The sequence below is a fragment of the Chiloscyllium plagiosum genome, chromosome 34, assembly GCF_004010195.1.
Source record: "Chiloscyllium plagiosum isolate BGI_BamShark_2017 chromosome 34, ASM401019v2, whole genome shotgun sequence".
Lineage (NCBI taxonomy): Eukaryota > Metazoa > Chordata > Chondrichthyes > Orectolobiformes > Hemiscylliidae > Chiloscyllium > Chiloscyllium plagiosum.
The window spans coordinates 3,653,791-3,678,390 of NC_057743.1; the positions used below are offsets into that span (position 1 = coordinate 3,653,791).

A 24,600-nucleotide genomic window follows, 5' to 3' on the forward strand; every position below is an offset into this window, starting at 1 on the left:
CTAATTCAGTGTGATTTGGTGGATACCAGCTCTGCAGCCCAGGATGAGGTGGGGGAGGGGACTGAGATTAATTGAGGGTTGTACCTAGGGGTATTGGTCGGCAGCGGCTGCTGGAGGGGTCCTGTATACAAACTTCAGCTCCAATAATGCCCACCTCTCTTCAGTTGTTGAGGGTTCTGAGCACAGGAAACTTGACTCATGGCTGATTAACTAAAATAGCTGCCACTGTTCCTTAAATGGAAGAACAACAAGGGATCCACCACACCAGAGGGGCATATTTAGACATGCCAAAATCCACTGCTTAGTCAAAACACCATCCACTGAACCTCCCATCACCATGACTTTAATGCTCCTTATTGTCTGTTCCCACAATGAAGAACCTCCAGTTTGGGTTTGAACTGAGTTGAATCCTTTTCACTTTCTCTGCACAGAGGAAGAGTCCATTCCCCAAGAATGAGAATGGGGTGTATTAGTTACCAAAGGAGCAATCTGTGCATGGAGCCAGAGGATGTGGGTGAGGTCTTAAATGAATACATCTTGTCTGTATTCACAAAGGAGAAACAAGCTGTTGCTGGGGATTTCAGTTGGGGTGGTGGGAATATTCTGGACTGAATATAAAATTCAACAATTTCAGGGCTTGAGACATCTTCTCCCAAGTCAATTTCCCACTCTCCACACACTAGGCCTTGTAAACACATGGTCTGCTATTAGATAGAACCCATTGTCCCCATTTGTTCTGCCAGACTGACCATTACTTACTTCTTTGTCTGTCCAACTGTCCTCTCTCTTTCGGCTCCACCTTCACCGATTGTTCACTCCTTAATCCCTCCCCCCCACCCTACTTTCTGCATAAAAAAAACTTTCTCATAGCTACCATGAGTTGTGAAGAAGGATTGCTGGATGCAATGTGCTAAACTTTGCTTTTTCTCCGTAGATGTAGCCAGACCTGCTGAGTTTTTCCTGGCGATGTCTGTTTTTGTTTCTGATTTCCAGCATCCATAGTTCCTTTGTTTTTTTTTGCTTTATGTTCAAGAACATATTAAGGTTAATAAAGAGAAGGTATTAGATGTTTTAGTAGGCATAAAGATGCATAAATCCCCACACCCTGATAAGAAGGATTCTAGGCTGCTTTGGGAGGCAATGGAGGCGATTGCTGGACTCTGGTGGAGATAGTTAGTACTTCGCTGGTCACAGGTAAAGTGCCAGATGACTGGAGGATAGCTAATGTAGTTCCTTTGTTCAAGAGGGGTAGCAGGGATAGGCCAAGTAATTATACATTAGCTAGTCTGATGTCAGTGATCAGGAAATTATTGAGAAAAATTCAGAGGGACAGAATTAATCAACATTTGGAAAGGCAGGAACTGATCAGGTACAGTCAGCACAGATTTGTAGGAGGGCGATACTGTATACTTTAATTGAGTTTTTTGAAAAGGTGACTAAATATACTGATGAGAGTAATGCAGTTGATATGGTTTGCATAGACTCCAGTAAGGCTTTTGACAAGGTCCTACATGGAAGGCTGGTCCAAAACATAAGAACCATGGGATTCCAGGCATGTTGATAAACTGGTTCCCAAATTGGCTTACAAATAGGATACAAAGGATGATGTTGGAGGGTTGTTTTTATGATTGGAAGCCTGTGTCCAGTGGTGTACAACAGGGATCCTTACTGTTTGTTATGTACAAGGTGGAGGGAGTTGAGATTCAAATCAGGAGCTGGAGCTAGTCAGATTGTATCCAGAGTGGAGTGGGGAGATTGTGGCCCTGGAGATGTCAATGTAGTGTGAGTGAATGGGACGGGTCAGTTTTACAGTTACACAAGAGTTAGAGCAGGTTCTAATTCCTCAATCTTCTCCTGGATAACTGTTTTTAGGTAAGTCAGTCAAATCCCTCAAAAGTCTCTGTCTCTAACTCTGAGGGTTTCTGATGTTGGGTGTTTGCCCATCGAAAGTTTAAAATTTCCAGGTAAGTCCCATATTGCCATTGCATTGTGTCCTACTCACCGATCCTGACTCACACCTTTCAGGATGCATTCCATCTTGGAGGCCGATAAGTCTGGCGCAAGATTTCCATTAAATCATCAGAGTCAACAACAAAGTAGGAGTACTCTGCAGGGAAACATCAGCTGTTACCAGCAGGATCTCTCACACCTAGACCATCTAGCCATATCTTTTGCTGTCTATTTTTGGCACTGTTGCCAATGTTGGCATTGATTACCTTTCGTGAGTTGCCCCAAGAAGTCGGTTGTGAGTGTCCTTTATGACCCATTGTAGTCCCTACAGTGAAGGTGTTCTCACACTTTGTAGCACTTTAGACAACTGAAGGCTTTGCTAGACCAGTTCAGAAGTGGCCCAACTTGAACAATGTGGGAGAAAATGGTTGTTCCAAAGGGTTGGTTCTGGAGTTTCCATTAAAGTTCACCCAAGTATTTTTCAAGCAAAGACAAGCATGTCCCAGGGCCTTAAGCCCAATAGCTTTATTCTAGCATTAAAGTTTCAGACTGCGAAAAAGCTGGCAATCCTGAAATGGTGTCTATGTTCCATTCTGTCTATTTTCACCCTTTGAAACAAGCTGCTGATTTGTTGTTGCCTATTTTATGTTGTTACTGTCAATTTGGATAGAAGCCAGTCCGTGAGACAGTCAATAGCGTTTATTAATGACTTGGTCTTACAGCTCCTCCCACATACCAGTCCCTTTATTGTGACACGGTCCACTTCTTTCTTTTCATATAGTTTTAAATATCCAGAAGTGCTTTTATACAACTGAACATATCTTTTCCTGTCCCAAAATTGCCAATATATTGTTTTCCGTCTATTAAACATCACCAGTAAATCACCCGAGTTTCCAATTGAATAATTTATGTGCAAAGCTACACTGTCCATTAATTTACGTATTAACCCCAATCACCTACTTAACAATTTGTCATATTAACTATCTTTACTGACCAATTTCATCACACACCCTGCCTTGACATTCTGATGTACTTTCATCTGTTGTGTAGCTTTTTAAAATTACTTTGTCACTTTAAGTAAATGGGATAGCACTGACTTTTCAAAGATTCCTGAGACAAAGAAGGTTTTCTAAGCTTCAGAAGTGAGTCAGACCTAGGCCAGTTGGAAAATAATGAGAATTCAGTCAACTTGAACTGACAGGATTTTACCCCTTATTAACATAAGTCCATTTAACTTGCTTTTCAAGTGTCGGACGCACATCTACTTACCATAAACAGCTTGGCATTTCTCCAACAATTTCATGCATATTACAGATCAATTTGAAATGAATCTATCCATTCTATTCTCATCTGCTTTTTGCATACTGAGCTAATCAAATTGCAATGTAATAGCCATTTATTATCTGATCAGTCACAGGCTGCATCTTCATTTGAGTGTAAGCACTGTAGTGGTTACACAGCAAAATGAGGATTGGGGGAATTGGACACTGGTGTAGAGAGATATCTGATAAACTAAAAGATCTGTGTGTGTGGTCACTGTGATTCACCACAGTCAGCCTCTAACACCGGCTGAACTATTGGAAAAGGTCCTACCTCTGTTTATTACAATTTTCAGATGGAATTGTGGTATCACTCTGTGTAGATCCTGACGAGTTCCCACTAGCTGCCTCAATATTATAAATTTAGCAGACGTTTAGATGTGGATGGCTGAATTGTTCACTCTGCTGGGTCAGTAAATAGAATGGAAAGTGAAGAGGAAAACATTTAAATGGACCACAGAATAAGAAGAGAATTTTCTAATCTGCTTTTCAAAAGTTAAATAGAACCACAACTAGCACTTTTTAAAAACTTGTGATTTTCCCACATCTGTATTGATTTTGATGGAATGTGCAAAACCGACAAGGCTATTGTTGGACTGCTGTGTAGGTGACAGTAAGCGTGGCAATGTCAAAATCGTAATCCCCATTTTAGAGCCAGCATCACTGTGTCAGAAACATAATCTGACAGTCACAAACATAGTCTGATAAAAACACAATCCAACTGTCACGAACACCAGCTAACTGTCAGAAACATCATCGGACTGAAATGTTCTGACTGTGAAGAATTCATATGAATGAAATATCAGGAACACAGTCTGATTGTTGGGAACACAGTCTGACTTATAAATCTAATTTACATATCAAAATCGCAGTCCAATCCTCAGGACTGCTATATGCTGACAGAGACACATTCTATTTGTCAGAAATGCAATTGAACTGTCGGATATATCGTCAGACTGCCAGGAACACTGTTGGACTGTCTGTAATGTCATGTTGCCAGAGTCCTTGCATCGCTTTTATTTCTTTATAAATATATCTCATGAATTACTGATAGAAAGTGAACACAAAAAAGCAAAATGTTGAGGTTCTTCAGGTAAAGCATCAGGAAAACATTTGGAAGATGATTACAAAGAGGATCACAAGGGGAGCGATCGCAGAATTATTCTAAAACCACATGCTGGTGGTATAGAAGCAGGAGGATCATGCAGCTAAATGTGTGACTGGAGAAGTGGTGCATGTGAGAACGTTTCAGATTCTTCAGGCCCTAGGGCCATTTCCTGGGACTGATTAGATTAGATTCCCTACAGTTTGGAAACAGGCCCTTCGGCCCAACCAATCCACACCGACTCTCCGAAGAGCAACCGACCCAAATCCATTTCCCTCTGACTAATGCATCTAACACTATGGGCAATTTAGCATGGCCAATTCACCTGACCAGCACATCTTTGTAATTGTGGAAGGAAACCGGAGCATCTGGAGGAAACCCACGCAGACACGGGGAGAATGTGCAAACTCCACACAGACAGTCGTCCAAGGCTGGAATCGAACCTGGGACCCTGGGGCTGTGAGGCAGCAGTGCTAACCACTGAGCCACTGTGGAGAGGCTAACTACTCCTGTATGGGAGGATATTTTCTCATTTGTTCGAGGTACTTCAATGATATCAGATAATTGAGAAATTTAAGCATTGGTTGAGTTAGAAACGTCCCAAGAATTTGAGGAACTCGCTGAATACTGAATGATCTGGACAAAGTGGATGTTGGGAAGATGTTTCCATTGGTAGGAGAGACTAAGACCTGAGGGCACAGCCTTAGAGTAAAGGGAAGACATTTTAGAACAGAGATAAGGAGAGACTTCTTCAGCCAGAGAGTGGGGAATCTATGAAATTCACTGATGTAGAAGGCTATGTAGGCCAGGTCATTGAGTATATTTAAGATGGAGATAGATAGATTCTTGATTGTCAAGAGGATCAAGGATTATGGGAAGGAAGCAAGAGAATGGGGTTGAGAAACTTATCAGCCATGATTGAGTGGCAGAGCAGAATAGATGGGCTGAATGGCTTAATTTCTGCTCCTATGTCTTATGGTCTTATGGAACTAAAATGAGGAGAAAAACAGAAGTATTGGTATTTTCTGCTTCATCCTATTCTCTACCCCTTTAATTATCCAGGGACCACTGGCATTGCTTGACCTACCTACCAGACTGATTCCTGGGATGGCAGGACTGACACATGAATAGACTGATTGTTTAGGACTATTTTCACTGAAGGTTAGAAGAATGAGAGAGATCTCATAGAAACCTATAAAATTCTAACCGGACAAGACAGGATAACACAGGAGGGAAGACATATTGGGGAGAATGGGTGGTATGTTCTGGTGGATTTGAGTACATTTTCCTATTGCTCGTGCCTTCAATTGTGGCTGATTCTTCAACTCAGTGGGTGAGATTTCAGACGTGCTCATTAGTTCTGTTTCCTTCTCCACAAGTCTACCTGGTACACTTGAGTATTTCCAGTATTTTCCAATTCCATTTCATATCTCTGGCATCCATAGTATTGCAGGTGGCCTGAAACCTCTGGAATCTCTTCACCAGAATCCTCTTTGTTAGACGAGTCAGAGGTGACTTGATTGAAACATCTAAGGTTGTGAGGGGACTTACCTGAGTGGATATTGAAAGGGTGTTTCTTATTGTAGAATAATTTAGAGGTAGGGCTCATAGTTTAAAAATAAGTGGCTGCCCATTTAAAACAAAGATGAGAAAAACGTTTTTTCTCTGAGGGTTGAGAGTCTAAGGAATTCCCCCTTTTGAAAGGATACAGAATCTTTATATATTTTTAAGGCAGAAGTAGTTAGGTTCTTGACTGCCAAAGCGATGAAAGATTACTGGGGATACGCAGGAGGGTAGAGTTGAGGTTAAATTCATATCAGCCATGATCTGATAGAACGGGCTAGCAAAATTGAAGGGCCAATTGACCTACTCTTGTTCCTTGTTCATATGCTCATAGAGTGTTGTTTTTAAGTAAACATCCTCGTACTCTGCTGTATGTTCCTATGGTTTTATGAAATCTTGTCAAATAAAGAAGTATTTTTAAAGGAACCTTTTGCAAGGTTTGTGAAGATTTGTAGCTCAGGTTGAGGTTTAGGGTGTAGGTTTGCTCGCTGAGCTGTAGGTTTGATATCCAAACGTTTCATTACCTGGCTAGGTAACATCATCAGTGGCGACCTCCAAGTGAAGCGAACCTGTTGTCTCCTGCTTTCTATTTATATCTTTCTCCTGGATGGGGTTCCTGGGGTTTGTGGTGATGTCATTTCCTGTTCGTTTTCTGAGGGGTTGATAGATGGCATCTAGATCTATGTGTTTGTTTATGGCATTGTGGTTGGAGTGCCAGGCCTCTAGGAATTCTTTGGCATGTCTTTGCTTCGCCTGTCCCAGGATAGATGTTTGCCCCAGTCGAAATGGTGGGTTTTTTTCATCCATGTGTAGGGCTACGAGGGAGAGAGGGTAGTGTCTTTTTGCTAGCTAATGAAACATCTGGATATCCAACTACAGCTCAGTGAGCAAACCTACACCCTTAAAGGAACTTGTTTGGACATATTATTGTAGGTAAGACCTGATCCCAAATTGTCCAGCTGAGGGGTATAGATACTATTTGCATACCATAAAGTATCCCTTATAAATTCAACCCAATGCTGACACTGTTACATTCAATTATTTTAGTGCCATTAGCTGTCTGAGAAATGTTCTAATGGCAAGACTCCCTTATTTTAAATTGCTGTACCAACCCATCCCACCACTGTCACAGGTTACTTTATGGAACTTAAGGGATAATCTATGATTAGTGATGATTGCAGCGCAATTTGAGGTAATCTCTTTAATCTGCCAGATATAAGGTCAGATTCTTAAGGATCATATGTGTGTATAAAGGAATGAAGGATCATATTCATTTGGTTTATCCAAATGAAAGGTGCAGAAGCAACTAATGGAACCGAATCAGATTAGTATTTAATTATTGCCCTTGTCACCGTACCAACTATAAAAATAAACGTGTTTGGAAGAACCCTGTTCCACAATATCAAGTTGAATGAACACTTGTTTGAATATTGTGGTGCACAAGATGTTAGCCTATGCCAACATGTGCATAAATAAGAATCCAGCTGTGACTAATTACATTTCAGATCAGTAAGTAAAACTGAATTAGATACATGTTAATACGTCTGTACATAAAATGATAAGATGATGGGCTGCGTGAGTATTGTCTGTGTTTTTATCTTTATCTGCTAAAATGGTGAAATTGTTTAAATCCAGGAGGAGCTGGCCACAGGATATAAAATTGGCTTGAAGAAGGAGACAGAGGGTGGTGGTAGAGGGTTGTTTTGCCTGTAGGGGGAGTGTATCCCCCTTTCTGTATTCCTGATGAAGGGCTTTTGCCTGAAACGTCGATTTTCCTGCTTCTCAGATGCTGCCTGAACTGCTGTGCATTTCCAGCACCACTCTCATCTAGAGTCTGCACTCTGCAGCTGTCATTGGAACTTGGAAGCTGGAGTAGCTGCTGAGAGCAGCTGGAGCTGATTGAGGCTTAGAGGCTGGAGCCACTCATGTTGCTGCCTGTCAGCTTGCCTGCCTGAAGACACTTCAAACTGGGATTCTCCATTGCTGCTGCTCGAGGCCTGGGGCCTGGAGGCTGGGCCCTCACCTGCTGCAGCCTGCCTGCCTCCCTGGAGGGACTTGCAACTGCGACTGGCTGCTGTTGCTGTCCTGAGGAGTCTTTTAGCTGGTATTTCTACCCTGCCAGTGCCTTAAAGTGTTCATTCTTGAGGCCTGGATGCTTTTCTTCAGTCAGGGGGTTCAGGCCTGGACACTAACGGCGTAGGGCCTGAACACTGCCATCTGCCAGTGACTTGCCTTTGGGTTTTGAGGAGCTATTGTTTTGGGCATGTGGCAGTCAAGGGACTCTGCTGGCTGGTGAGGCTGAAGAAAACGTTGTCAGGTTCTTTGTATGTGATTTGTGTGAGGAATGGTGGTGGGATCCTAGTTTTTTTTTGGGGAAGGGTAGGTTTGTGGGGAAGTGATGGCTATTGTGGGGTAATCTAAAACAACATCCAGAATGGGACCCAGTCATTCCTACATGGGGTTAGTTGCATCCCCTGCGATTCCACCCCCCGCCATTTACGTTCCTCAACCTTTACTTATTTAACAAAACAGCTCGGAGTGAAGCATTACATTCACCCTAAGGGGCATTGAGGCATGCAGGATGGCCTTGGTAGGGGGAGTCAGTGCTCCCACCATTGTTGCTGCATTGAAGATGTACGGGAAGGCAGTGTTCTTCCTGAAGACTGAATAGGCAGTGCACCTCGCCCTGGAGAAGGGGCCTGCTGTCAATGGGATGTTGTTGCCTGTCTGCCGTCTGGAAACAGTTTCTCAGGGTCATTTTATCGAACATCCCGTCATTTGTCTCAGCTGAGCACCTTCTTCCTTACCTTGGTCAGCTCGGGGAGGTGAGGTGAGGTCAGGTGCGTTGTGGCTCGGTCGGCAGGAGGCCTACCTGAGACACTGTTACTCCTCCCGGTGACAGGTTTTCACCTGCCTGGCCCAGGAGGAGGTCACAGAGGGCACCTTCACAGATGAGCACGAAGAGTTGCTTTACCCGGTGTTTACCGGGTGTTCTGGTCTGCGGAGGGTGTGCGCTGTCACGCCTGCAAGGAGTTGGGGCACCTCTGCAGGAACTGCTTCACCTCAAAGACTGATGTAACCATCCAGCTGGCATCTTCACCTCACCCTTGCGATCCCCACATTACTCCCCACAGGAGGGAGCTACTTCCCTTACGGAGATCAGTGGGGTGGGAGGAGAGCATCTACAGGGGAGGACAGCCTGGAGGAAGCATTTGGGGGCAACCTCTCAGGAGGATTTTCTGGGTGACCTTGAGACTATCAGCCCCCCAGTGTGGGGAAGGATCCCTCAAAAAGGTGCTGGGTCTGTGAGGAAAGCACGGGATTTGGAGCCCAGCCCAGGGCCCATTGATGACAAAAGCATGCGTGAGCAAGTGGTGCCTCCAGTTTCCCCTGGTCCCCTGCGTGCCCCTAAATCCATGAGGGAAAAGGAAGAAGGGGGACATTTGAGGGGAGGAGACGTCAGAGAGATGAGATGAGAGATGAAGGTGTCCCTTGTTTCCTGATCCTCCCAAGAAAGGCGCTACTCCTCAGGGTTGGAGGGACGGGCAAGTCCAATACTAACAACACTTCTCCCAGAGGTGATGGAATGGTGTTCTCTGGAAATCCATCTCCCTCCTCACTAAAGGAGGGGGCCACAAATCCGTCCATGCAGTCCACTGCAACTGGACAAGTCACCTCAGCGGCTGGGGTGGGTGTGGCCATTGAGATCTTGCCCACACCACAAGAACTGGAAGGCCTCAAGGTGCTGCCTGCACTGACTGGGATTAGTTAACCTGAGGGGACTCTGGTTGGTAGCAATGAAGAATCAGACCTCCTCGCTCCCTCCCAGACCTTTATATCAAGCACCTCCATCCTTCCTTGGGATCTTCTCCCAGATGCAGAGGGTGGCCTGGCACTGGGACTGGAGCAGGTTTCCAAATTTCTGCTAACCGGGCACCCAAACCTTTAGTCAACATTTTAGCTGAGTTTGGCACAGTCCAAGACTTGGAGGTCCCTGCAAAGGATCCTCCTGTCAAGCTTGGGAAAGGGACGGACCAGTGATCCTGGAACCACCTTGATATGAGGAGGGGTCGGGGTCAGAGATGATGACCTAAAAGAGGTCTGGGCATTGGTTGTGAGCACCACTGAGTTAGGCGTGGCAGAGAGTGACGTAATGCTCATGGACAAGATCCCCTTCATCTCCATTGGACAATTCAGGAACATTTTGCAAGTGATGATTGGTCACCAAGACAGAGTCCGGTTGACTATGGATCCGTTGAATTCTCTAACACTTCTGGTCATGTCTGCCTGGCAGCTACTGGCAGCCCTGGGAATGGACGAGAACATGAAATGGCAGTGCCAGGGATTCTTTTGCAGCATCCTCAGGGAGTCGAAGGGAATAAAAGAGTTCCTCCACCTGCCATAATTTGGGTTACATTCTTTTAAACTGGTGGTGCTCGTGCATACTGCAGCCATGAAGACATCCATAGCTAAGCCTCAACATCAACGGGAAGGTCCAGCACTGATTTTGAATTCTCTGGCTGCTCAGGGAATGTAAGTACATGGTGAGCCACACTGTTTCCGGAAACCAAGCTACGTGGCTTCTGGTGTGACCTGGAAGTGTCTTTGTGGGTCACCTGGCCCCCAGTTCTGGCAGGGTAGCTATCTCATTGGCTGCTTTGCTTGCTGGAGGACAAGCTGTTCTGGGCCTGGACCGGCTGGAGAAGGAAGCAGATGGACTTCCCCTCCTTGAGGCTATGGTGGGATTTGGACAAAACTCGTGTCCTTGTCTTCTGTCAGCAGCACATGTGGGGTTGATAAAGAGGCTGAAATCCAGAATCGAAGGGTTGGAGGAGGAGGTGCCCGACTTGGGGCCACATCTCGGTCAGCCCAAGATGGACGCTGCCCTGCGAGAGGTATACAAAGAAAAGAAGGCCGCACTCTGGGATCTGCATCTTTTTGGGTCCCAGAGATCAAGGGTCCAGTTCCCTCGGGATCTCAACCGTGAATTCCCTTTCTATTCGCTGGGTAAAAGGCACAGGGTTCATCAGGAGTTCTTTGTGCTGCTGGCCGATGCTGTATCCCTTAGGGGGGTTAAGGCCCCAAGTGAGGGACTATTGTGCGGCTTTCTTCTCTCCAGATCCATCCAGTGAGGAAGCTCACAGAGATCAGTGGTAGGAACTGCCACAGGTCAGTCCTGAGGGTGCCGAGAGGTTTGATGCCCATTTGAGCCCGGAGGAGCTGACTGGCACCGTTAACCGGCTTTCCAGGGGCAAGGCCCCGGGGCTTGACGGGCTGGCCATGGGATTCTTCAGGGCATTCTGGGATATCCTGGAGAGGGATGACTATGCGCGGGTCCTAGAGGAATGCCCCTTTCATGCCCCTTTCATGCCTAAGAAGGGAGATCTCTGTTTGTCAAAGAATTGGTGTCGGGTGTCTCCCCCCTCCTCCCTCCCCCCCCGCCCCGTCCTCAGCACAGGTGACAAGATCTTTGCCAATGCACTTTCGACTTGCCTTTGCACTACACTGTCCCAGGCCGGAGCATCCATGCCAACAAACCTGTTCCAGGACATGATTCGTTATTACCAGAGGGCTGGCCTGTCAAGTGCCTTTCACTCCCTTGATTAAGAAAAGGTGCTCGACAGAGGGTATCACGAGTATCTGCTCGGGGCTTCTGACATTGTTGCAGAGTGTCCAGTGAAGGTTAACAGGTGCCTGGCTGTGCCCCTGCATTTTAGGAGAGGACTCCCCCTTGTCCGCTCAGCTTTATTCTCTCTGCGTGGAGCCATTCCTGTGCCCCTTACAGTGTCGCATTATTTGGGTTTGGCTCTGAGCGGGCCAGGGCTGGAGGTGTGCCAATGACATGCTCCTCATGTTCACATACCCAGCTGACCTGTTCAGGATGAACAAGTGCCAGGAGGTCTACTCTGCAGTGTCCTCCACAAGGATCAACTGGAGCAAGTGTTCAGGACTTCTGGTCGGTCCATGGCAGATGGAAACCCTCCTGGAGGAACTAAAGTGCTTCATGTGGAGTACCACTCACCTCTTCTACCTAGGAGTTCATCTTTGCACTGTCGAGGAATGCTGGCAAGCAAATTGGCAAGAGTTGGAGACCAAGGTGACCACTCGTCTAGCACGCTGGACATGACTGCTCCCAGTGTTGTCCTACAGGGCACAGGTACTGGTCATAAACCAGCTGGTGGCTGGTTACTTTGGTCCTTCCCTATGATGTTGTCACTGCTATCCAGAAAAAGATTGTCATGCTTTTCTGGGACAAGAGGCAGCCCTGGATTCTGAATCTCCTGCTTGAGGACTGTGGTCAGTTAGCAACTTTCTGCCTTCAGACCCTGCAGCGATACCTTCACATCGAGCTTCATCCAAGGTGGTGCGTCCTGATGATGTAGTTCTTCCGTCAGGTGCACGGCCTCCATTTTGACACACCATTCCTGTTCTTGGAATAGTCGCAACCTCGGGTCTTCTTTCAGGAGTTGTTTATCTTCTATCTGGAACCGATCACCATCTAGGATACCGTCAGCTCATGCTAGAGCTCTCCCCCTACAGGAGTGGGGGCTCTCGTTAGGGAACCGCTGTTCAAGAACAGGTTTCTCCTTGAGCGTGGTTTGCTTTGGCTGAGGGAGAAGAGGGTGGACCAGAGACAGGGACGTGCTGGATGGCAGAGGAGCGGGCTGGACAGCGCTGGCATCAGTCCACCTCCTGTTCACGCCCCGAACCATCCAGACCTGACGGATGAGGCACTCAGCCCTGTCACTTCGCGTGTATTCAAGGTGGCTCACGGGTACGGTGGGCTTCCGGACGGAACTGACCCAGTCCATCTGGAACTTGACAGTGCCCCGTGCTGCAGACCATCCTCTGTGTCGTGATGCCCCACAACCTGAGCCATCTCAGGGATATCCTTCTCATGCCCTTTTGAACAGCACGGAGGTATTATTTGTACGGGTTGCTGTTGCACACTCTCCACTGGTGTTCTTTCACCCACCACCCAGACATGCTGTGGTGTGATGTTTTGTCCTCCGCTGGCAGAGATCCCCAGTGGAGGACCCTCTATAAAGGGGTCCTCCCCTCTTACATTGGTGATCTGGGCTGGGCAGTGCTGCAAGAGGTGATCCTGTGCAACTAGCAAATGAGTAAATTTACTGGGTGCCAGGCCACGTGCACATTCTGTGGACTGGAAGAGATAGTGTTTCATATTTATATCAAGTGCGTTTGTTTGCAGCCCCAATTTAGTTTTTTGAAGGGGCTGCTGTTAAAGCTTTGGTTGCGTTTCCACCCCAAACTCCTGATCTACAGGCACCTGATGTGGGGAGGGGCGGACAAGTCTAGGAGTATTCTCATGGTTTCTCTCTTGGGCCTTGCCAAGATGGCCACCAACAGGTCCAAACAGCAGACTAAAGAGGAGCTTGTTGTTCCTGACTGTCTGCCCCTCTCTCATGGTTACATCCACACTCGGGTGTCATTGGACATGGAGCACACGGTACTCATTGACCCAGACAAGGCCTTTTGAGACTGCTGGAAGCCTAAGGCCTGGAGTGCATTATCAGCCTGGATAATGATTTTCTGATATTTACTTAATTGTCTCTGTAGTATAAGTTTCTGTTTTGCCTTTTTGAGTTTACATTTGTTTTCAGTTTGGTGCCCTGGGAAAAGGGTTGTCTTATTTTCCCTTTGTTCTGATTTTGGACCCATTAGAAGAGCCAAGGGGGCTTCTGTTTTAACCCTGTACTGTTCCTGCCTCAGATCCGCTTGATGGGGATCGATGTAGGGGAATTTTATTTGTAGTTGAAGTGAGCAGGGAAACTTCCTCTGGATTTTTAAACTTTTGTGATCCCTGTGCCAGGAGTGTTCAATAGGGATGGAGCAGAGGAGATTTATTTAGTTAGTTGGTTTATTGTTTGTTTGTTTAATTATTTGGTTTCTTTGCTTCAGCTTGAGTTTAGATTTATTTTGGCCCCCTGTCCCTGCCCAAAAGTGGTTGGTGGGGATGGAGTCAGAGTGGAGCCATTTTTTTGCGTGTGTATTTGTTTTTGTGTCTCCCCAGCGTAGTAGCTTTATTTTTGTCTAACAGTCACGGCAGCTTTATTTTCTGTTTCGGACGAGCTGGGCTTTGCTTTGTGTTTCACCCAGTGTTGTCCCTGTCCTGGGAGTGTCTGAAGGGGGCAGGGTCAGAGCCTCTTGCATTTTTTTATGATTCCATCTTTTGGTTAAAAAAGTGGAGGGTTGTTTCTCGGACCAGAGGCCTGTGACCAGCAGTGTGCCACAAGGATCGATGCTGGGTCCACTGCTTTTTGTCACCTGAAATTATTTGCACATGGATACCGGAGGTATGATTAGTAAGTTGCAGATTACACCAAATTGGTGGTGTAGTGGACAGCGAAGAAGGTTACCTCCGAGTACAATGGGACCTTGATCAGATGGGCCAATGGGCCGAGGAGTGGCAGATGCAGTTTAATTTAGAAAGAGGTGAGATGTCGTAATTTGGTAAGGCAAATCAGGGCAGGGCTTATACAGTTAATGGTACGGTCCTGGGGAGTGTTGCAAATAAAGAGACCTAAGGATGAAGGTGCATAGTTTCTTGAAAGTGGAGTCGCAGGTAGACAGGGTGCTGTTAAAGTGTTTGGCATGTTTTCCTTCATAGGTCAGTGCATTGAGTATAGGAGTGGCGATGTCCTGTTGTGGCTGTACAGGACATTGGTGAGGCCACTTTTATAATACTACATTCAGTTCTGGTCTCCTTGCTATAAGAAAGATGTTGTTAAACTGGGAAGAGTTTAGAAAAAAATTGACATGGTTGTCTTCAGGATTGGAGGTTTGAGCGATGGGAAGAGGCTGACTAGGCTAGGGCTTTTTTCTCTGGAGCATCAAAGGTTGAAGTTGTGATCTTATTGATGTTTATAAAAGCATGAGGGGTATGGATAGGGTGAATAGTCAAGGTCATTTTCTGAGGGTTGGAGAGTCCAAAACTAGAGGGCGTAGCTTTATGGTGAGAGGGGAAAGATTTGAACAGGATCTGAAGGACAACTTTTTCACACAGAGAGTGGAGTGTGTATGGAATGAGCTGCCGGAGGAAGTGGTGGAGACTGGTACAATTCCAACATTTAAAAGGCATCTTCAAAGGCATGAATAGGAAAGGTTTAGAGGGATATGACCAAAATGCTGGCAAATGGGACGAGATCAGTTCTGGTCAGCATGGATAGGTCGGACTGACGAGTCTGTTTCTGTGCTGAGCAGCTGTATGCCCCTTTGACTCTATTTCAGCAAAATGACAACAACAGTCACATAGAGATGAGGGCAGCTGTCCCCATGATCATGTTGATCAAACAGAACAGCCAACACAGGCTAGGACAGGAAAGCAACCGCATTAAGCAGGAAGTGCAGGAATCTCCTGTGGCTATTCCCGTGTAAAACAGATATACTGTTATGGATACTGTTGAGGGGAATGGCCTCTCGGGATAACAACAACAACCAAACTCACGACACCATCATTGGCTCTGCTGCAGAGGGAGGGAGAAATAGATATAAAAGTGCTATAGTTGTAGGGAATTCAATCATAAGGGGAATAGATAGGTGTTTCTGTGGCTGCAAACAAGTCTCCAGGGTGTGGCCTCCCTGAGGCTAGGGTCCTGGATGTCTCTGAGCAGCTGCAGGACATTTTGGAGGGGGTGAGTGAACAGCCAGTGGTCATGGTAGACATTAGTACTAACAGCATTGTTTTAAAACAAGGATGAAGTCCTAAAAACAGAATATAGAGAACTAGGAGGCAAGTTGAAATGTAGGACGATAAAGGTAGCTATCTCAGGATTACTACCAGTACTCAAAAGTTTGGGAGAAGGTTTGTAGCTCAGGTTATCGTTGTTGTGGTTCTGTTCGTCAAGCTGGGAATTTGTGTTGCAGACGTTTCGTTCCCTGTCTAGGTGACATCCTCAGTGCTTGGGAGCCTCCTGTGAAGCGCTTCTGTGATGTTTCCTCTGGCATTTATAGTGGTTTGAATCTGCCGCTTTTGGTTGTCAGTTCCAGCTGTCCGCTGCAGTGGCCGGTATATTGGGTCCAGGTCGATGTGCTTATTGATTGAATCTGTGGATGAGTGCCATGCCTCTAGGAATTCCCTGGCTGTTCTCTGTTTGGCTTGCCCTATAATGGTAGTGTTGTCCCAGTCGAATTCATGTTGATGGCATCTGCGTGTGTGGCTACTAAGGATAGCATGTCGTGTTTGTCCTATGTAGTGTTTTGTGCAGTCCTTGCGTGGGATTTTGTACATACATTGGTTTTGCTCATGAAGGGCTTATGCCCGTAACGTCGATTCTCCTGTTCCCTGGATGCTGCCTGACCTGCTGCGCTTTTCCAGCAACACATTTCCAGCTCTGATCTCCAGCATCTGCAGACCTCACTTTCTCCTCAAAAATTGTCCTATAATAGTAGTGTTGTCCCAGTCGAATTCATGTTGCTTGTCATCTGCATGTGTGGCTACTAAGGATGAAATGTAGGTTGTATTGTTTTGTGGCTAGTTGGTGTTCATGGATGCGGATCGTTAGCTGTCTTCCTGTTTGTCCTATGTAGTGTTTTGTGCAGTCCTTGCATGGGATTTTGTACACTACATTGGTTTTGCTCATGCTGGGTATCGGGTCTTTTGTCCTGTGAGTTGTTGTCTGAGAGTGGCTGTTGGTTTGTGTTCTGTTATGAGCCCTAGTGGTCGTAATAGTCTGGCTGTCAGTTCAGAAATGTTTTTGATGTATGGTAGTGTGGCTAGTCCTTTGAACAAAACCAATGTAGTGTACAAAATTCCATGCAAGGACTGCATAAGACACTACATAGGACAAACAGGAAGACAGCTAATGGTCTGCATCCATGAACACCAACTAGCCATGAAAGGACATGACCAGCTATCCTTAGTAACCACACACTCAGATGACAAGCAACATGAGTTCGACTGGGACAACACTACTATTATAGGACAAGCCAAACAGAGAACAGCCAGGGAATTCTTAGAGGCATGGCACTCATCCACAGGTTCAATCAATAAGCACATCGACCTGGACCCAATATACCAACCACTGCAGCGGACAGCTGGAACTGACAACCAGAAGCGGCAGATATAAATCATTATAAGTGCTGGAGGAAACATCACAGAAGCGCTTCACAGGAGGCTCCCAAGCACTGAGGATGTCACCTAGACAGGGGACAAAACGTCTGCAACACAAATTCCCAGCTTGGCGAACAGAACCACAACAATTACTACCAGTACCACAGGGTAGTCAGAGCAGAAATAGCAGGGTTTATAGGATGAACACATGGCTGAAAAATGGTGTGAGGGTGAGGGTTTCAGATTCATGGTGGATTGGAACTGGTTCTAGGGGAGGTGGGATATATACAAATTGGACGGGTTACAATGAACAAAGAAAGTTACAACACAGGAACAGGCCCTTCGGTTTTCCAAGCCTGCACTGATCCATATCCTTGATCTAAACATGTCATCTATTTTCTAAGGGTCTTTATCCCTCTGCTCCTTGCCCATTCATGTATCTGTCTAGATATATCTTAAATGACACTATCGTGCCCACCTCTACCACCTTCGCTGGCAACGCATTCCAGGCACCCACCACCCTCTGCGTAAATAACTTTCCACGCATGTCTCCTTTAGGGTAGCATAGTGGCTCAGTGGTTAGCACTGCTGTCTCACAGTACCAGAGACCCGGGTTCGATTCCAGCCTCAGGCAACAGTGTGGAGTTTGCATATTCTCCCTGTGTCTGCATGGGTTTCCTTCGGGTGCTCCGGTTTCCTCCCCATTCCAAAGATGTGCAGGTTAGGTGAATTAGGTAAAAACAATGATTGCAGATGCTGGAAACCAGATTCTGGATTAGTGGTGATGGAAGAGCACAGCAGTTCAGGCAGCATCCGAGGAGCAGGAAAATCGACGTTTCGGGCAAAAGCCCTTCATCAGGAATACAGGTTAGGTGAATTCACCATGCTAAATTGGCCATAGTGTGAGGTGCATTAGTCAGGGGTAAATATGGGGGGTGGGTCACTCTTTGGAGGGTCAGTGTGGACTTGTTGGGCCAAAGGGCCTGTTTTCATACCGGAGGTAATCTAATCTAAACTCGTCCCCTTTCACCTTGAATTTGTGTTCCTTAGTAATTGAGTCCCCCACTCGGGGGAAAAAGCTTCTTGCTCTTCACCCTGTTTACACCTCTCATGATTTTGTAGACCTTAATCAGGTGCTTCCTCAACCTCCATTTTTCTAATAAAAATCATCCTAATCTACTCAACCTCTCTTTATAGCTAGTGCCCTCCATACCAGGCAACATCCTGGTGAACCTCCTCTGCACCCCCTCCAAAGCATCCACATCCTTTCGTGTGAGGTGCATTAGTCAGGGGTAAATATGGGGGGTGAGTCACTCTTTGGAGGGTCAGTGTGGACTTGTTGGGCCAAAGGGCCTGTTTTCATACTGGAGGTAATCTAATCTAAACTTGTCCCCTTTAACCTTGAATTTGTGTTCCTTAGTAATTGAGTCCCCCACTCGGGGGAAAAAGCTTCTTGCTCTCCACCCTGTTTACACCTCTCATGATTTTGTAGACCTTAATCAGGTGCCCCCTCAACCTCCATTTTTCTAATAAAAATCATCCTAATCTACTCAACCTCTCTTTATAGCTAGTGCCCTCCAAACCAGGCAACATCCTGGTGAACCTCCTCTGCACCCCCTCCAAAGCATCCACATCCTTTCAGTAATGTGGTGACCAGAACTGTACGCAGTATTCCAAATGTGGCCCAAAGACCTATAGAACTGTGACATGACCTGCCAACCTTTGTACTCAATGCCTCGTCCAATGACAGAAAGCATCCCGTATACCTTGGCCATTCCATTCACCTACTTTGCCAACTTTAGGGAACGATGGACCTGAACACCCAGATCTTCTCTGTACATCCATTTCCCCAGGGCTTTTCCATTTACCATATAGTTTACTCTTGAATTGGATCTTCCAAAAATGCATCACCTTGCATTTGCCCACATTGAACTTCATCTGCCATTTCTCTGCCCAACTTTCCAATCTACCTGTATTCTGTTGCATTCTCTGACAGTCCCCTTCACTATCTGCTACTCCACCAATCTTTGTGTCATCTGCAAAATTTCTCCAGATCATTTATGTATATCACAAACAACAGTGATCCCAACATGGATCCCTGTGGAACACCAGTGGTCACAGTTCTCCATTTTGAGAAACTCCCTTCCACTACTACTCTCTGTCTCCTGTTGCCCAACCAGTTCTCTATCCATCTAGCTAGTACACCCTGGACCCCATGTGACTTCACTTTGTCCATCAGCCTACCATTAGGAATCTTATAAAATGCTTTATTAAAGTCCTTCATCAATCAACTTTGTCACTTCCTCAAAGAATTCTAATAAGTTGGTAAGACATGACCTTCCCTGCACAAATCCATGCTGACTATTACTGATAAGCCCATTTTTTTTCCAAATGTCCCTTAGTATCTATTCCAGCAGCTTCCCTACCACTGACGTCAGGCTCGCCAGTCGATAATTATCTGGATTATCCCTGCTACCCTTCTTAAACAAGGGGACAACATTAGCAATTCTCCAGTCCTCTGGCACCTCACCCATGTTCGAGGATGCTGCAAAGATATCTGTTAATACCCCAACTATTTCCTCTCTCACTTCCTTCAGAAACCTGGGATAGATCCCATCCAGACCTGGGGACTTGTTCTCCTTCATGCCTTTTAGAATACCGAACACTTCCTCCCTCCTTATGCCAACTTGACCTAGAGTAATCAAACATCTATCCCTAACCTCAACATCCATCGTGTCCCTCTCCTCGGTGAGTACTGGCACAAAGTACTCATTAAGAATCTCACCCATTTTCTCTGACTCCACAGATAATTTCCTTCTGTGTACTTGAGTGAGCCAACCCTTTCTCTAGTTAGCCCCTTGCTCCTTATATACAATGAAAGGCTTTGGGATTTTTGTTAACCCTGTTTGCTCAAGATATTTCATGACCCCTTTTAATCCCTCTTAATTCCGCATTTCAGATTGGTCCTACTTTCCTGATATTCTTCCAAAGCTTCATCTGTTTTCAGTCACCTAGACCTTATATATGCTTCTTTTTTCCTCTTAGCTTGTCTCATAATTTCACCTGTCATCTATAGTTCCCTAATCTTGCCATCTCTAGCCCTCATTTTCGCAGAAACATGTCTATCCTGCACTCTAATCAACCTTGCTTTAAAAGCCTCCCATATGTCAAATGTGGATTTACCCTCAAACAGCTGCTCCCAATCCACATTCCCCAGCTCCAGCTGAATTTTGCAATCGTTGGACTTCCCCCAATTAGCACTCTTCCTTTAGGACCTCTCTCGTCTTTGTCCATGACTATTCCAGAACTTACGGAATTGTGATCACTATTCCCAAAGGAACCCCCTACTGAAACTTCTACCACCTGGCCGGGCTCCTTCCCCAATACCTCTTCCTGAGTTGGACTATTTACATACTCCTTGATAAAACCCTCCTGGATGCTCCTTACAAATTCTGCTCCATCTAAACCTCTAATATGAAATTAATCCCAGTCAACGTTAGGAAATTTTAAAATCTCCCATCACCACCACCCTGTTGCTCCTACATCTTTCCATAGTCTGTCTATATATTTGTAACTCTATCTCACACTCACTGTTGGGAGGCTGTAGTACAGCCCCAACATTGTTATCGCACCCTTCCTATTTCTGAGCTCTGCCCATGTTGCCTCACTGCTCTAGTCCTCCATACTGCCCTCCTTCAGCACAGCTATGATATCTTCTCTAACCAGTAATGCAACTCCTCCACCCCTTTTACCTCCCTCTCTACCCAGCCTGAAGCATCGATATCCTGGGATATTTAGTTGCCAATCTTGCCCTTCCCTCAACCACATCTCAGTAATTGCAATAACATCATACTCCCAGATACTAATCCAACCCTACGTTTATCTGCCTTACCTACTATACTTCTTACATTAAAACAAATGTACCTCAGACCATCAGTCCCTTTGAATTCATCATCTACTCCCTGCCTACACTTCCCTTTAGTCATGCCAACTTCATTATCTAGTTCTTTACAGGCTTTAGTTACTACGTCCATAGTGGCCACTAACCTCCTCATTTTGTTTCCATACCCCTGCCATGTTAGTTTAGTCCTCCTCAACATCATTAGCAAAAGCACCCCTTAGGATATTGGTTCTAGTCCTGCCCAAGTGTAGACTATACAATTTGTAATAGTCCCACCTCCCTCAGAACAGGTCCCAATGTCTCAAAGATCTGAACCCTTCCCTCCTGTACCATCTCTCAAGCCATGGATTCATCCTGCCTATTCCTTCATTTCTACTCTGACTAGCACATTGCACTGGTAGCAATCATGAGGTTACTACCTCTGAGATCCTACTTTTTAACTTGGCTCCTAACTCCCTAAATTCTGCTTGTAGGACCTCATCCCATTCTTTTTACCTATCTTATTGGCGCCTATATGCACCACAACAACTGGCTGTTCACCCTCCCCCTTCAGAATGTTCTGCAGCTGATCTAAGACATGCCTGGCCCATGCACCTGGGAGGCAACATACCATTCTGGAGTCTCATTTTTGACCACAGAACAGCCAATCTACTCCCTTTACAACTGAATGCCCTCTGACTATAGCCCTTCCACTCCTTTTCCTGCCCTTCTGTGCAGCAGAGCCAGCCATGATGCCATGAACCTGGCTACTGCTGCCTTCCCCTTGTCAGCCATCTACCCCAACAGTATCCAAAACATTATACTTGTTTTGGAAGGAAATGACTGCAGAGGACACCTGCACTGCCTTCCTGCTCTTTCTCTGCCTTTTGATCACCTATTCCCTTTCTCCCTCAGCAACTGGCAACTTGGAGGTTGGTTAGTACTTGGAACTATGATATTATTGCAATTACGGAGACTTGGCTGAAATAGAGTCAGGATTGACAGCTGAGTAGTGACTACAATACCATGAGTTTTGAGATACTAATGGATAGGGATAGCAGCAGTCCTTGAGTGAAGGTGTTAAATTGAGGGAAGACGAGCTACAACAATATCAGGCAGGAACTGGACAGTGTTGATTGGAGGTGGCTGTTCGAGGGTAAATCCACAATGCATATGTGGGAGTATTTCAAATAGCAGTTGTTAGAGATCAGGAGCAGCATGTTCCTGTGAGAATGAAGGATCTGTATGGCAAGTTAAGTGAACCTTAGATGACCAGAAATGTTTTGACCTTGGTCAAAAAGAAAAAGGCAGCACACATAAGGTCTAGGAGGATGGGAACTGACAAAACCCTTGAAGGATATAAGGAAATTAGGAAAGAGCTTACCAAGGAATTAGAAGGGCTAAAAGGGGTCATGAACTGTCATTAGCAAACAGGATTAAGGGGAATCCCAAGGCTTTTTATACATAAATTAAAAGCAAAAGGGTAGCCAGGGAAAGAGTTGGCCCAGAGCTGAAAATGTGTTGCTGGAAAAGCGCAGCAGGTCAGGCAGCATCCAAGGATTTCCTGAAGAAGGGCTCATGCCCGAAATGTCGATTCTCCTGCACCTTGGATGCTGCCTGACCTGCTGTTCTTTTCCAGCAACACATTTTCAGCTCTGATCTCCAGCATCTGCAGTCCTCACTTTCTCCTAAAAGAGTTGGCCCAATCAAGAAAAAAGGAAGGACTGTCTGTGTGGAGCAAAAAGAGGTTGGTGAGGTCCAAAACAAATACTTTGTATTGGTATTTAACAAAGAGAAGGAATTAGTGAGGGATAATCTCAAGGAAGGGTGTGTCAAATTTCTAAACCGAGTTACTATTAAAAAGAAAGAAGTGTTGTGCGTCTTAAAATGTATTGAGGTAATACTTCAAACGATAAGTCCACGGTTCCTGATGGGATCCATCCCTGAATATTGAGGGAGGCAAGAGAACAAATTGCTGGAGCATTAACTAATATCTCTGTATTCTGTTTGGCCACAGGTGAGGTCCCAGAGGACTGAAGAACAGCTAATGTTGTCCCATTGTTTAAAAACAATAACAGGGATATTCTAGGAAATTACAAGCCTGCGAGCCTCACATCAGTGGTACAGAAATTGTTGGAAAAGATTCTCAGGGACAAGATCTGTAAGCATTTAGAAGGAAGTGGACTGATTAGTGATAAACAGCATGATCTTGTGCAGGGAGGTAGAGCATCATCAAGTTTTTTGAGGAGGTGATGGGATGGTTGAGGGAAACACAGTTGATGTTGTGTACATGGGCTTCATAAAGCCTTTGACAAGGACCCTCACAGCAGACTGTATAAAAGGTGAAGTCACATGTATCATGGGTGAACTGGCAAGTTGGATATAGAATTGGTTTAGTCATAGGAGACACAGTGTAAGGATGCATTTTGGAATGGAGGGCTGTGCTGGGACTTCTGCTGTTCATGATCTACATAAATGATTTAGAGGAAAACATTGCCCGGTCCAATTAATAAGTTTTTAGATGAGTGGAATTGTGGATAGTGAGGGGGATTGTCAGAAATACTGCAGGATATAGGTCAGTTGGCAGCATGGACAGAAAAATGGCAGATGGAGTTTAATCCAGGCAATGCATTTTGGAAGACCAAGTGCAGAGCTCTTAGGAGTATTGATGTGCAGAAAGATCTGGGTGTGCAGGTCCACAAGTCACTGAAGGTGGCAATGCAGGTAGATAAGGGAGTAAGAAAGGTCTATGGCATGCTTGCCTTCATTTGAAGGGGCATTAAGGCAAGTTATGCTGCAACTTTATAGAACTTCAGTTAGGCCACATTTGCAACATTGAACACCACACTCCCAGAAGGATGTGGATACTTTGGAGAGGGTACAGAAAAGGTTTACCAGGATGTTGCCTGGTCTGGGGGATTTCAGCTGTGAAGAAAGGTTGGATAGACTGGGTTTGTTTTTGTTGGAACGCAGAGGTTGAGGGCAACCTGATAAAAGTTTATAAGATTGTGGAAAGTATGAGGGTTTTTCCCAGGGTGGAGAGCTCAATTACTAGTGGACACAAATTCTAAGTGCAGGGGGGAAGCTTAAAAGAGCTGTGCAAGGCCTATTTTTCACACAAAGGGTGGTGAGTGCCTGGAATGCGCTGCCAGAGGAGGTGGTGGAAACAGACACAATTGCAGTATTTGAGAAGCACCTGGATGAATACATGAATAGGAAGGGAATAGAAGGAAATGGATCCTGTACGTGAAGGCAGTTTTAGTATGGAAGGGCAAAATGTGTCAGGCTTGGAGAGCTGAAGGGCTTTTTCCTCTGCTGTATTGTTCTTTGTTCTTTTTTGTTCTTTTGTTTAATCACTCGCAGGTACAAAATGGTCAATGGCAAGTAGACTCCAGTCACAATCTGGACGGGGAGTGGGAGAAGAGTGGAGGATGGGGTATCTGGGGTCAAGTTAGAGAGATCAGAATCTGCACCATTAAACCGCACGGTGCCAATGGTCATCCTCACCATTTATTGGGTTGCAACCTGGGAGCTTTTAAGATGTGAATCTGGTAAAATTCCAAATTTTTGAAAATTTGATTGCAGTATGAGAAAGTAGGACAAACGAATTGGATTGGACATGTTGGCAGCTGAATGGCGTCCTTCAGTGCAATGTGAATTGATAAGTCTATGAGTATAAAATTTGATTTGAAATGGCAGTAAATATTTA

At 45.5% G+C, this 24,600-nt stretch overlaps 1 protein-coding gene across 3 annotated transcripts in view; it reads left to right on the forward strand.

The window, feature by feature from the left end:
• The window catches only part of epha8 (eph receptor A8), a 523,624-nt gene that overhangs the window by 334,458 nt on the left and 164,566 nt on the right, over positions 1 to 24,600 (forward strand). The gene's annotated exons all lie outside the window — the stretch shown is intronic.